At 44.9% G+C, this 14,408-nt stretch overlaps 1 protein-coding gene and 2 long non-coding RNA genes across 34 annotated transcripts in view; 1 reads left to right on the top strand and 2 right to left on the bottom strand.

The window, feature by feature from the left end:
* Positions 1-14,408, top strand: part of DLGAP1 (DLG associated protein 1) — an 856,539-nt gene that overhangs the window by 771,791 nt on the left and 70,340 nt on the right. The window lies entirely within an intron of this gene.
* Positions 1-14,408, bottom strand: part of LOC309610576 — a 36,475-nt gene that overhangs the window by 17,757 nt on the left and 4,310 nt on the right. For 8 of the 11 annotated variants that reach the window (XR_014234032.1, XR_014234033.1, XR_014234034.1 and 5 more), the window contains exons 2-3: positions 6,724-7,195; positions 848-986 (exon numbers count right to left, since the gene is read on the bottom strand). This is a non-coding gene — a long non-coding RNA (uncharacterized lncRNA). Of the gene's footprint in view, positions 1-847; positions 990-2,603; positions 2,765-6,723; positions 7,196-14,408 lie in introns of all 11 variants that reach the window. The other 3 variants (XR_014234040.1, XR_014234041.1, XR_014234042.1) reach the window with 3 other exon arrangements.
* LOC309610588 lies at positions 9,953-14,300 on the bottom strand. The gene is made up of 2 exons (XR_014234060.1): positions 10,585-14,300; positions 9,953-10,218 (listed from the first exon to the last, which is right to left on the bottom strand). It is a non-coding gene; the product is annotated as an uncharacterized lncRNA (long non-coding RNA).

Raw genomic sequence — 14,408 nt, 5'->3', positions numbered from 1 at the left:
GATGATTAGAGAACACTCCCTCTGGCCCTATGAATTTTTACAGCATTTTTCCCTCCTATTTTGCTTAAATTTGCAACTTTATGCAAATTTGATAAAACATTTTGTGGTATCCCCAGAGCCCCAGCTCAGTATCAGCCAAAGGCCAGCTCAATTTACGCTGCTCCAGGAAGAGTTGTGGTTTGGAAAAATTACTCAGCTGGCTGCCAAAAAAGTAAAAATTGTTACTACTACGGCTGGTGCTGCTCCTACAGATTGTTGTAAAATGAACAGAAAGTAGTTAAGCGCATTGCCCTAGGTCACAGACCTACTCATTTATGGACCTGGAATTCCAAAGACTTCTGGCTTTTCCAAGCATTCCGTTCATTCATAAATTCATACTCCCTAAGTGTACCAGGCACTGGGCCCTTTCAACCAATATTGCTTCCTTTACTCCGTTCTCCAGAATGCTTTTTTAAATTTTATATCCAATATCACTTATAAAATAACGTGCTGCCAACCATTCTCTTAAGCTCAAAAAAATTTTTTTGACAACATACTTTCTAATCTATCCTTAGGTTAGCGATAGAAAAATGGACTAAAATGACAGACATTGAGATATGTTTAGTAGAAAAGCTTTGGTTGTTTTGCTTATTTTTATCTCAGGTAAACATCTGGGAAGTAACTAAAAATAAAAGTATGTCTGAGATGGTCGATGTTTCTGAAGTACTTTTAGGACTAAAACCGTGAATGTAAAGGTCACATGAAATCAGAATTTTGAGTGTGTCTGTAACAGGAGCACTGCTGGTGGATGTACTGAACAATAGAGTTTTAGCCTGAGATTCAGTTTGTTTCATCACCTACCCCTTACCTGGCACCAGACTAGATAACTGAGACACCTGGTTGCCATGGAGATGAGATGGCATCATCGGATCACATCTGTGTACAAGTATAGCTTCAGAGTTTCACAGGCCTTTTGCACAGGAGCAGGGGCACACCCGGCTTACTAGCTGCTAAGACAAAACAAAGGGATTTCCCTTATGAAATGGTTGATGTTGTTGTTACCATGTACTATTTATCGAGCACTTACTATGTGTCAGGTAATATTCTGAGCATTTCTCAGGTATTACTTCATTTCATCCTCCCACCAAGCCTGCAAGGGTTACTATTCCCATTTCACATAGTAAAAAACTGATGTTTAAACAGATTAAACAGACTTCTCTAGGTCTGCCTCCAAAACTTATATTCTGAAATATCATGCATTATTACCTCTCAGGCATGGAAAGCAAAGTTATTGCTGTTTGCTTGATTTTTAGTAATTTAAGTGCATCATTTTTAGTAATTTAAGTGCATCATTTTTTAGTAATTTAAGTGCATCATTTTAGGGCTAGTATCCTACCTAGTTACTTTGGCAAACTAGGGAGATTTAGTTGACAGGCCTTAAGCAGTGCTTGGAGAGGGTCTGTGCTTTTAAATTCTCAAGTACTTGAACTTAAACAGAGTGAGCTGGTCCCATTCACATCCTGCCCTCCAGCCCCCTCTAGCTGGAAGTTATTACTGTTGACCACGAGGGCAAAGGAAAACATACTTGAAAATGTTTTGGGTTTGTTTTTGTCTCTTCTGAACTGAGTGGTAATATAGAAAGTAGGAAGACAGTTTTAAACCACTGACAGGGATCCATCCCACAAGACCGCAGAAATTCGTGGCAATTTCTGCATTTTCCAAGATACAAGACAGCAGAGGCTGGGGCCAGTCATCCGTGTGATTTAAGGAGATGGGGGCTGCAGAGGGTGGGATGGGGTACAATGGCACAAAGCTGATAAAGACGGACCGGGCAAGCCACAACTCCCAACCTGAGGGGAGGGCTTGAGCTTAGGAAAGATGCAACACCTTCATAGGCCATTTTATTTTCTCCCCGCATCTCCTCCTCTCAGTAGGTAGCTCCATGGCTGGGAGGGCAGAATGTGGGGCGGCTTGAAGCTGGGTGGTGAAGGAAGGCCTCTCTAAGGAGAGGATTTATGAGCTGAGACCAGAGGGATGAGATGAAATTTTAACATTAAGCACTAGGGACAGGTATCTTAAAATGTGCTCTCACACACGGAACTTCTGCGTAGGGCTCTTCATGCTGTAGAAACCCCAACATGTGAAAAGGATAGGATCTCCCCACCTCCAGTAAAATCTCCTCGGGAGTTTTCAAGATGGTTTTTGTATTATTGGAATTTTGTTGTAACAAATAACGTAGGAAGGAAAGAAAAGAGAGCCTCCTTCCTGTGTTTGAGATATAAGTGCCACACCATGTCCCCTTACATCATATTAACTACATCATGCGTCTCATGACACTGTGAGGTTACCGAGGCTGTTACCCAAACTCAACAGATGAGGAAATGAGATGAGAGCTGAGTCATCTGAGGTCCTGCAGCCAGTAAGTGGCACGTCAGGATTTCACCAGGTCTGGTTGCCTTCAAGGCACTGCCTTTTCCAGACACCACTGGAGGAAGCTGGGCCACCATGGCTGAGCACCTCTTTGAAATACAGTCAGTCTGGTTTGGTGAGATCTTGTATAATAGCATTTGCCATACAGAATCATTTAATCCAACAAATAAGTATAATAGGAAACAAAGATCTACCTGATCACTAATTTCCCTCTGCTTTCATACCAGAGCATCAGCATAACAGGAACGAGCAAAGTGTGATGAATTCTATAGGAACATCTGTAGGAGGGGCTCACAGAACACAGAATCTTGAAGGATGAACAGGAGTTTTCCAAGCCAGGAAGGAGGCTTAGCATCTGTAAAGTCATTGCATAAGTGCCAGGCCAAACAGATCAATAAGCAAATCAGTAAAATTTTTAAAAATAAAATTAGAGTGGACTTCCCTGGTGGCGCAGTGGTTAAGAATCTGCCTGCCAATGCAGGGGACAAGGGTTCGAGCCCTGGTCCGGGAAGATCCCACATGCCACGGAGCAACTAAGCCCGTGCACCACAACTACTGAGCCTGCGCTCTAGAGCCCATGAGCCACAACTACTGAGCCTGCGTGCTGCAACTACTGAAGCCCACACGCCTAGAGCCCATGCTCTGCAACAAGAGAAGCCACTGCAATGAGAAGCCCGGGAACCACAACAAAGAGTAGCCCCCGCTCGCCGCAACTAGAGAAAGCCCGCGTGCAGCAACGAAGACCCAACACAGCCAAAAATAAAATAAAATAGATAAATAAAATTAGAGTGACTTAGATGGTAAAGGCGTTTATTTTCTCCAATAATAGCAAGTCTAGAGGTAGGGCAGCCAATGAATGTACCAAAATCAGCTTTGTGCCATCCTTCTGTCTTCTGGAGTAGGGGCTCCCTGTGGTCCCCAGATGGCAGCCACAGTTCAGGGTATCCCTTGCTGATGACAATGTCCGGGGGAAGAAAAGGGATGTCCCTGACTTGTGTCACTTTAAAAAGGGAGGTAAACTTGCCATGAAGCACTCGCATCAGAATTCCCTCCTCATCCCTGTCTTGTAGAACAATGAAGATTCAGCCTCCAAATCTAGGGAGGGGCCCACCTCCCCCAAAAGTCATGGCTGCTTGGAAGGGCCCTGTTAGCAAGGAGGGTGGTTATGAGAAAGCAAACAACGCTTGCCACAGGCATAAAGGCATGAAAAAGATGATATTCTGGAAGTAAGTTGTTAGGTGTGAAAATGTCAGGAGAAACTAATAATTCACACTGCAGCCAGGTGGTAAAGGAGTTATATGCCAGTGTTTGGCTGTGTCTCCAAAGTCCGTGTTCCTAAAGCTTTTAAAGACAGTAAAATATCAACAGTGTTAAGAGGTGTTTGTTATTTTTTTTTTTAATAATTTCCTTCAAAAACAAATGGTTAAAAAAAAAGACAAAATACACAGCAACATAGATGGTAAAAATAAAGCTATTTAATTTAGTCAGGCATCATAGCAGTGTAGAAATAATAGTGTATCTGGTCTTTATTTTGACATTTGTACTTTTTTATGATTACAGTAGTAACACGTATTCATTTTTTTTAAATCAGAAAATTCCAAGAAGCCCAAAAATTAAAGTAAAAATCTTCCATAAGCCCACGGCTTGGCTATAACGACTTGGTGTACATGGGGTCCTCATATACATAGTGGTTTTATACAGAGTTGCAGTAGAAAGTGACAAATTTTCCGTCAAATGAAGGCAAGCTACTGCTGGTCTGTTTAGAAGGGAAAAAGCAACAAATAAAACAAATGTACACGCTGACTTACATTATAGAATAAAACATAGCACATAACATAGGGGGGAAAAGTAGTATAGCTATTGTTTTTGTTTCTTTTTTTCCCTAAAGGGGTGTTATTTCTGGTTTGTTGACTTTCTATTTTACAGAGCAGGTTATCTAACCCCCAAACTCTGTAACTAAGGAAATAACACAAGTCTCCATGAAAGCAGGGACTGCGAGGTGGTCCTGGCCGGGAGGGATGGGGGATGGGGTACAGGAACTGAGGACAAGTCTCATCCTGGTGAGTTACAGCTTTGGTCCTCAGAGTGGCATCAGATCAAGGCACGGGGGCCTCAGCACTAAAAAAGCCACGGGGATGCTCGAATCGGCACCTTGAGGAAGGCTGTGTCCATCTGTGCCTCTGCAGAAGGGCCTCTACAAGGGGTCAGGATGCAAAAGATTCTTGAATTTTTCACTTCCAGTTTTTAAAAGGAAATCTGAACATCTCTGCATCTAACAGCAAGATTGTTTTTTAAAATGCTGGGACCTGCCTGGGCAGGAATCCGTTATGAATGCTGTCGGCTTTTGGGTTTTTTTGTCCCCTATTTCTTTAATTTTATTTATTTATTATTTAAAAATATTTATTTGTTTATTTGGTCGCGCTGGGTCTTAGTTGCAGCAGATGGGCTCCTTTAGTTGCAGCTCAAGGGCTCCTTAGCTGTGGGATCTAGCTCCCTGGCCAGGGATCGAACCTGGGCCCCTGGCATTGGGAGCACGGAGTCTTAACCGCTGTGCCACCTGGGAAGTCCCTTCTTTAATTTTATGATTCTCTTTCAGGCACACTTTTTAGTGGCACTACCGATTTCTGGGTAGAAGGTTTTTTTGTTTGCAGCTTGCTGTTAAAGATCTATAGAAAGACAGACAATATCCTGCCACTAGAGAGCTGTTTGACCTTGGGAAAGTCACTTAACCTCTCTGGTCCTTAGAAGGTGCAAGCCAGAGGTTCAGAGTGTCAGCCTGGAATAGATCTTAGAGGTCTTTGAGCTCTGCTCCTCTGTATTATCTGAGGCTCAGAGAGGGTGAGTGACCAGCCAGGGGTACAACAGCTTTCCCCGCATTTTATTATTTTGATTTTTAAGAGGAGGAGTCCAGTGAATTCGTAAGTTAATTAGGTTGTGTTTGAAGAGCAAATGAACAAGAGACACTTCAGTGTAGAAGAATGAAAACTAAAGCTTTGAGAAATAGAGATACGATATTTTATAACTATCCAAATGGGTTTGTAGGAAGGAAGTGTGAACTGTGTAAGATGTGACACATTCAATGCACACTATTTACCCCCAACAAATATTTACTGGCTGCCCCTTGGAGCTTAAAGTTCTGTAAGGAACTGAGAAGATAATCATGATGCAATAAGTGCTCTGTCAGATGAAACGTGAGGGGTTCTCATGAGGACTAAGAGGAGGCATTTAGAGGGACTTCCGGAAGCCTTCCTGGAAAAGGCGACACCTCAGCTGATACCTGAAGGAGAAAGAGGACAGAACGTTCCTATAGGGAAATTCCATCTGCAAAGGCCAGGGAACTTGGTGGCTTGAACAGCTAAAAGGAAAAGTGGTCGGGAGGACGTGGAGTTCTGAAACCTGAAAGGATGAGGAGGAACTAAGTAATTAGAATCTCCAAAGCCCCAGACCCACGTCTTTATCCCGAGGGCAGAGCTGTCAGCGGGATCCGTTCATAATCTCCCCCTCCTGCTCTGAGCGTGTATAACAGTTTGGAGCCAGGGACAAGACACAGCCCGTGAGACCAATTAGAAAAGTATTTCTCAAACTCCTGACAGACAAGATACATTCTACCTGTTAACCCAGAATGTACACAGATCTCGGGACACACACTGACACAGGCGTCCCGAAACCAAATTACTTTTCCTTTGTTTGATGCACACTGATGTTTTCTAATCTATTCCTTTTTTTTTTTTTTGATGGTGAAACTGCATGACCCACCTCAACTGATTTCGTGACCCGTTAATAAGTCACAAGTAGTTTGAGGAACGCTGAGGTAGGAAGTTGCTGTCATCCTCCAGAGAGGAAACAATAGCATCTAGGGAAGCAGAAAGGTGGATCGTAGGATGTGGAAGGGTTCCAGAAGGATTTAAGAGATAGGAGGGAAGGACCCAAAGGAATTAGAGGTGATGCCCAGAGTTGTGGCTTGAACTCTGGGTAGAAAAAGGAGTTACTTGCTAAGATAGGGAGAGTGAACTTGAAGATCTACTAGGAGGGTAAAGACCCTGAGTCTTTGAGAAATGCCCATTTTGTTTGGTCAACACAAATGTACTTCTTCATTTGAGGCCTATCTGAAGAAAAAGCGTCTAAAGGCTACATTATGTAATTCCAGAAAGTGGTCAGGTTTTACTAAAAGAGGGAGCAAAATGGTGGCGTTGAAAAGGAGGAAACCATTCGTTGTGGGGCGGGGGGTAGGTTCTGCAGTGAGCCTCAAAATCCTACTTAGAAAGGACAGTCAAGCTATAAATCCCAAGGAAACAACCCAGATCGAATACTCACCCGGTGCTTTGCTGCGGCTGCCATCAGGGCTTTTGTAAGACAGAGAATAGGGTAAGTAGAGCCTTTGACTTTTCAGGTACCAAACCCGATGGCAGGAGTTAACTTCTTTACAAAGTTGGCACCACTTTTAGAATCCCCGATCACTAGTTCAGGAAGGGAGCGGGCGTTGCTTATGCACTTCTTGTAAAAATGAAAATCCATTAACTTTATTCTTCATGCACGTTCTCCAACAGCATCGGGTCAAAGGGACTTTATTCCTTCCTCCTTTCAGAGCTTCCAGGTCCCAATCTGGCTCCTTCTAAATCTTTTCTTTTACAAAACAATAGGGAGTGGTGGTAGCCTGTGGCTAGTTGAAGATTTTGAACAATAGGTGTTTCTGAGCCGGGTTTATTGAAATGGCCCTGTCTGTGTCCTGGGGGTAGATTGTAAATGAGATGTCGACAGGAGCTCTTTTGTGTGGATGGCATTCGGCCTGAAAGAGAGGAATTTCCTTACTGTGCTAGTATTTAAAGTAGATTTGTTGCTGCTTTTGCTAAAACTTTTTATCCAGCTGCTGGAGCTAACAGCACTGAATGAGTCACTCGGTAAGACTCAGACTTCCTGCCCTCCCTAGCAGGGCTCCGACTCTGTCATTTACATTTAGAAAGGACAGACTCCTAAGAAGATTGCTTAGATTTTCATCAGCTTGAGCCTCTTTTTCAGATCGTCACGGGGACCTGAGCCGCCAGCAATCCGTTGCCCCCAGGAGAGGGTGGCCAAGCCGGGCTGTTTTCTCACTCCCTGGAAAACTTCTGGCTGTTTTGCTCGCTTTCTTTTTAAAATCCAAGGAGAGAGACAAACACCGTCTCCCGCCTTACGCCTTCCCTTTTTTGTAAACGACAGGCAATTTCAGTTTACTGTAATTACCTCGGGCTGAGGTTGAACCAACTCCACACTTAGAAGATAAGGCAACAGTTTTATTACCTCTCAGCCAGGTGCCTGGGGGTGACAAGGCTGGCTTTTATCTGGAGACGTCGCAGTAACTGAAAGGGGCTGAACCTTTGAGCGGTGGCCATTAACATGCTTCCCTTCCCTGTGATCAATTTCCTAACTCTTTATTGGTAATTAATTTTGATCCAAAGGCCAGCGCTGGTCTCCTCCAGTGTTTCCGCATTCCGGCACCTCAGCACTTCGGCAATCCTACTGATAAATGGTGTAAATTGCAACCACGGGCCAGTCCCGTAACATGAGCTTGAAATTCCAAACAAGGTCCCAAACATACAGCCCACTGAATAGCTTAACATCCTCTCATTTGGTAGGTTTGCAGTGGGTATAGTTGGTTTTTCAAAGAATTGGTTAATAAAACCTTTCACCTACGACAGTAGAAATCCAAAAGAATCAAAATGACTTCGCTTTACTATCCATGGTTCCTTTTGAAAAGTAAAATGTAATCCACAACAGGAGGTAGTGCGGGGCTTGTTCTAGATTAAAAAAAAAAAAATTTCTAGTGCTTGATCTATTTCTGTCTACAGTTCACGGACATGTCTAGCCACACAACAGTTTATTCTTTAATTCAAGCTGTTTTACATGGAGTCTCTCTGTTATCTCTTGGATTGGAAATGTGGGATAAAAACTTGTGTTCTGAAAATGATTTTCCAACTGTGTCCTGGGTAGAGCTTTAATGAATGAGGAATTGCCCTTAGGGATCAACTTTTAGGTGAGTGTCCTGGGCTGCATCAAATTAGCGCAGCAGCCAGCCGGGACCTAGCTTGGAACCACCCTCCCGTCAGTACAAAGTCCGGTGGGCCAAGAAGAATGTTACTTTTATTCTTTGGCTGTGAAGTCAGATCATAGCTTTAGGGTACAGGATGAGAATGCGGAAGAGAATGATGGAAGGGATGGCTCACAACACACACACACACACACACACACACACACACACACACACACAAGCACACACAAGCACACAACCTGGCAGATATGAAGTGTTTATCTCCAAGCGTTTATCTTCAGACTACGCATTCTGTAATTTATATAGACAGCATTCCACACTGTGAGAAGAGGCCAGTTAAAAGCCCCTACAAGTACCCCTGTTACCATTATAACAAAAACCAACAAAGGTGCTTCTGCCGACGGTGTGTGAAACACAGTGACAAACCAATGAACACCCAGGACTCACATGGTCGAGGAAAGAGAGACAATGTCAGAAGTAATATCGAATTTGAAATTGGATTCCTCTTTTCCTTAAAGATGTAGAAACCTTGCCCACCCACCAGGCCAAGCCCACCACCTCCCAGTCACTACCCATCACCCATCCTCCTCCTGGGCCAGGCTGGGACAGAGCTCCGTCCAGGACCAGAGATGCCCTGGAGGAGGAGGCCCCTGGCGGGGGCTCTGACGCACCGAGGCACCTGAAGGGGTGGGTGGCCACCATCCTTCAGCTGCAGCTCTGAAAGCCACAGGCCAAAACCTGACCTTGCAACTACTTGCAGTGTGACTGTTTCACCTTTTCCTGCAGACAGACAGGTTAGAGTACCCAGGCCCCCCAGGGTGTGTCATGCAAATCAGCTTTCTACAATCCAAAAAGTTCTGAATTCCAAGCACGTTTGACCAAGAGATTCAGAAAAAGGCTTCTGGACATTGCTCTCGTGAGGGTTCAAAGGAGAATCTTAATGACAGAAGTATAAGGCAGCTCTTGAAAAGAAGAGAAAGGGGGCTTCCCTGGTGGCACAGTGGTTGAGAGTCTGCCTGCCAATGCAGGGGACACGGGTTCGAGCCCTGGTCTGGGAAGATCCCACATGCCGCGGAGCAACTAGGCCCGTGAGCCACAACTACTGAGCCTGCGCGTCTGGAGCCTGTGCTCCTCAACAAGAGAGGCTGCGATAGTGAGAGGTCCGCGCACCGTGATGAAGAGTGGCCCCCGCTTGCCGCAACTAGAGAGAGCCCTTGCACAGAAACGAAGACCCAACACAGCCAAAAATAAATAAATAGATAATATAAAAAAAAATAAAAGAATTCCTTTAAAAAAAAGAAGAGAAAGGAGGCTTAGATGAGAAGAACCCAGGTTCCAATCAGACCCCACGCTGCAGAAGGTGGGCAACCCAAACTCTCTTGCCTCCAGTCACTTGTGGAGTTGGGATTATAGGTCCAGGCACCTGGCTCCAGGAAACACAGTGAATGAGGATGCTGGTGGGCAGTAGGTAGAGTAAACTGATAGATTTTAGTGCTGGCCTCACCAGTTTGCTGGGATTTTTAAAAACGTTTTATTGAAGTAGAGTTGATTTACAATGTTGTGTTAGTTTCAGGTGTACGGCAAAGTGAATTAGTTATACATATACATATATTCATTCTTTTTCAGATTCTTTTCTCTATAGGTTATCACAGAAGATTGAGTAGAGTTCCCTGTGCTATACAGGAGGCCCTTGTTGGTTATCTATCTTATATATATAGTAGTGTGGGTATGTTCATCTCAAACTCCTGATTCATCCCTTCCCACCACGTTTCCTCTTTGGTAACCTTAAGTTTTTTGTTTTGGTTTTTTTAAAAATATTTATTTATTTATTTGGTTGTGCCAGGTCTTATTTATTTATTTATTTATTTTATTTATTTTTGGCTGTGTTGGGTCTTCGTTTCTGTGCGAGGGCTTTCTCCAGTTGCGGCAAGCGGGGGCCACTCATCACCGTGGTGCGTGGGCCTCTTCACTATCGAAGCCTCTCTTGTTGCGGAGCACAGGCTCCAGACGCACAGGCTCAGTAGCTGTGGCTCACGGGCCCAGCTGCTCCGCGGCATGTGGGATCTTCCCAGACCAGGGCTCAAACCCGTGTCCCCTGCATTAGCAGGCAGACTCTCAACCACTGCGCCACCAGGGAAGCCCCCGGTAACCCTAAGTTTGTTTTCGATAACTGTAAGTCTGTTTCTGTTTTGTAAATAAGTTCATTTGTGTCAGTTTTGAAAAATTAGATTCCACAGGGAACTCCCTGGTGGTCCAGAGGTTAAGACTCCATGCTTTCACTGCCGTGGGCCTGGGTTCAACCCCTGGTCAGGGAACTAAGATCTCACCAGCCACGTGGCATGGCCAAAAAAAAAAAAAAAAATAGATTCCACATATAAGTGATATCACATGATATTTGTCTTTCTCTGGCTTACTTCACTCAGTATGACAATCTCTAGGTCCATCCATGTTGCTGCAAATGGCATTATTTCGTTCTTTTTTATGGCTGAGTAATATTCCATAGCATATACATACCACATCTTCTTTATCCATTCCTCTGTTGATGGACATTTAGGTTGCTTCATGTCTTGGGTATCGTAAATAGTGTTTCAATGAACATTGGCGTGCATGTGTCTTTTTGATTTTTTAATGGTTTTCTCCAGATATAGGCCCAGGAGTGGGATTGCTGGGTGATACGGTAGTTCTATTTTTAGTTTCTTCAGGAAACTCCATACTGTTCTCCATAGTGGTTGTACTAATTTACATTCCCACCAACAGTGTAGGAGGGTTCCTTGATATTTTAATTTAATTCTGGCAAATGACCAAAACCCAACTGTACAGTGGAATTGTGAATGCAGTCTGAAGTGGACCTTTATGAACCCACTGTAAAGTCTGGTGGTGTTTGCTGTGTGGTGCAGACAGAAGAAAACTGGGGGGCCCCGGCCAAGTTCTTCTCTGGACCTGTGTCCTCATCTGTCAGTGACACAGTTGGATAATGAGGTGTCATTTTGAAGCACTGATCCTGTCATCTGAGAGTCAGTCAGGGGCTGGTGTCCTTTCTGGGCCCAGCGGGCTGGTAGACGGTATTCCACAGCTTAACCCACAAAGTCTGTCCTGTTTTTCCTTTGAGGAGGGGGGTTTCAGGGAGCAAAGCGGAAAGGAGTCGGACGAATAATTAACTGCCTCACTGCACAGATCAGGCCCCCCTACATGCCTTGCTCTCCAGACACAGGTAATTATTTCTCATCGTGCTCCAACTGACAGGAAGACATGCTGGATACATTTTCTTTCTTCTCTGCTTCCTCATATATCCTGTTTCCCCCAGTTTGCCTGATGCAGAAGCTCTGCTCCAGGTGGAGCCAGCCCGCCAAGCCCTCTGTCCACAGGGCAGCAGCACCAGGCTGCTTTGACACAAAGGTCTGCCTTCTTTCCGAAGCCCAGGGTGTTGGCCAGAGAGCAGAGGCTCCTGATCGATCCAGCCAGAGGTTTCAGTGAGGACTCAGCCCGATGGACCATCATGAGACGTGACCTCACCGGGTTTGGACACAGCACCCTCGCTCTGCATGGCCAGCTCACCGTTTCAAGGGAGACCAGTGGGCAGTGTGTGCCCGAGACCCTGCTCCCACCTGGAGCCAGTCAGCCACTCCATCTGGCCTCAGAGCTCAGCACCCCCTGAGCTCCGCTGTGTGTCCCAGACACAACCCCACGGCGGACAGTCCTGCTGGGCTGTGTGATTGCATTCCAGGTTTCCCTTGCTTTCCAGGTCCATGGTACAGGTGTCATGAAATGAGACCAGGAAGTCAAGAATAATAAGGAGTGGAAGGAACTGAGGAGGAAAGGCAGCTGCTCTGGGGAAAGGGCAGTGAGCATCACAGCCCCACATGGATAAAGCCCAGCAGAGAGGGTGGAGGAAGTTAGGTGGATAAGCCATAGGACTAACTGCTTCCAGCTGATACGAGATGGGCCTTTCACATTCTAGCTCCATGTCAAAAGCTGGCCAATCACAGCTGCATTTGGCCAGCACTTGACCAAGGCCAAACAGAAGTGGGCATCAGTGATGGGAGATTATGTTGCAACATCCAAGGTCACAGAGACTAGCTTTGCTGAGTATTCATTTTCTTTCTACCCTGGTGACCTTGCTTTCCTAATTATTAGTCCCTTTTTCTGCTTCTCCAGGAAATCCCTTCTCATCCCTGTTCCTTCCTTCACGGAACAAGTATTTACCACCATACTACTACGTGCCATGCATGGTCTAAGTACTGTGGTCGTCATGAATACAATGGACAACAATGCCTGACCTTGTGATTCTTACATCCTTAACTAATTCCTTTCTCTCAGCTTGGTCAGGAAAAAATAAAAAATTTCACCTAACAGGGAACATAGGCAAGTATTGCTAAGAAGTGACATCTAACAAGAAATGAAAGCTAGCTGATGAGAAGCTTCAAAGCAAAATGTCCTTCCCCACTCCTGGCACCATCCTTACCCCAGGTATCCCAGGCCTGTTATCTTCCAACAAGACCCAGTCTTGCCTGAACCTGAGGAGGTGGGACCAGCTGCCCAAACAGGAAACCTTATTTCATTCTGTAACCCTGACCTTGGGTCCTGAATCTTCCCCTCCTGTAAACAGTCCATTCAACCCAGGAAGACCTGCTGATTTGGCTGGGACAAATTCTGAAAAATTCACATAATGTTACAAACATTAAAAAAGAAAAAAAATCCCTAGACCCTAGAGGAAGTGGTATATCTGATTCAATCGTTAGAAATTGCTTTATAAAGTCATGGAACAAATGGAAATTTAATCCTAACAGATGACACTGCCAGGGCAGTCACTTGTGTGCCTGGATGACTCAGTAGCATCTGTTGGAGCGGCTGGGAAAATGAGCCATGAAATCCTGAAGGCATTCCCTGCTGGAAGCAACGGCCCCGCCTCGCAAATTAGTAAGCCAGGCGTTCTCAACATCCTGCTGTGAACCTTTGTGCCTAGTTCTATGAAGGTTATGACTCACCTGAGCTACCGGTCAAATGATTCTTACTCAGAGCCCTCAGTTTTTAATCTTTACTATTAAATGATCAAGGCAACAACCAGCCGAATGTCTGTCTACTTTCAAGATGTTCCTTTGAAATGACAGACTTTAGGCAACAACTGGTTTTACATAGGGTAACCCTCAAATTCTCATGTTAACTGGTTGCCAAGCTTCATTAAAGGGTCACATTAGAGGCTTTAGACCTCCGTCCCTGGACCTGGGCCTTCTAAAATGACTTTCCTCCAAACAGCACTTAACTTCCTTTAATTTAGTTAATTAATGGAAATTTTTGAAGAGAATGGTTACTTTGATCTAAACCCCTTTCTTAGTTTCTGGTTAACATTTCCAGAGAGGGACAAAGAGGGATGCCCTCACGCCTGGCAGAAGCTACCAGCAGCTCACAACTGCAGTCCTTCCTCCAAATCAGAGACCATGGAGGGCGGGAGAAGCCCTGAGAGGAAGAAGGCTGGTTAAAACTACTGCCCTTGGCATTTTCGTGGGTGTTTGCCCCAGACAGAGAGAAAAGAGCTAGGGTGGGGCTGCAAAGCCCGCTCTCTGGGAAGCTGGGTCTGCAGTTTGGAAATCCTCAGTCATCCTTGCAAATCAACTAACTGGAAGCAAGCGACGGGAATTAGAAATGCTTCTACCTGTAAGCTTCCTGCAAACAACCAACAAATTCAGATAAAAATGGAAAATGCAAGTCCCACCCACCAGGAATCCTCAGTTTCCTGGCTATTCATCCTCACTGCCATCCACCTAACCAAATGGCCACAGCAGTTTTTGCTTTTCAGCTTGCCAAGGAAAGAAAAACTGTTGCCCTAGCGGCTGCTTTGGAAAAAAAAAAAAAGGTCAGCAACCTCAACCCAGAGATCTTACCCTGCAGCACGGGTAAAATTTTTGTTGAGGTGATAAGTTAAAAAGCAAGACTTCTGACTCTTGACTTCCACTCTGCGTTTTATGGTCAAACGCAG

The sequence above is a fragment of the Balaenoptera borealis genome, assembly GCF_965194805.1.
Source record: "Balaenoptera borealis genome assembly, chromosome: 14".
Lineage (NCBI taxonomy): Eukaryota > Metazoa > Chordata > Mammalia > Artiodactyla > Balaenopteridae > Balaenoptera > Balaenoptera borealis.
Note: the sequence above shows the minus strand (reverse complement) of the source record. Positions and strands in the feature narration are given on the sequence as shown.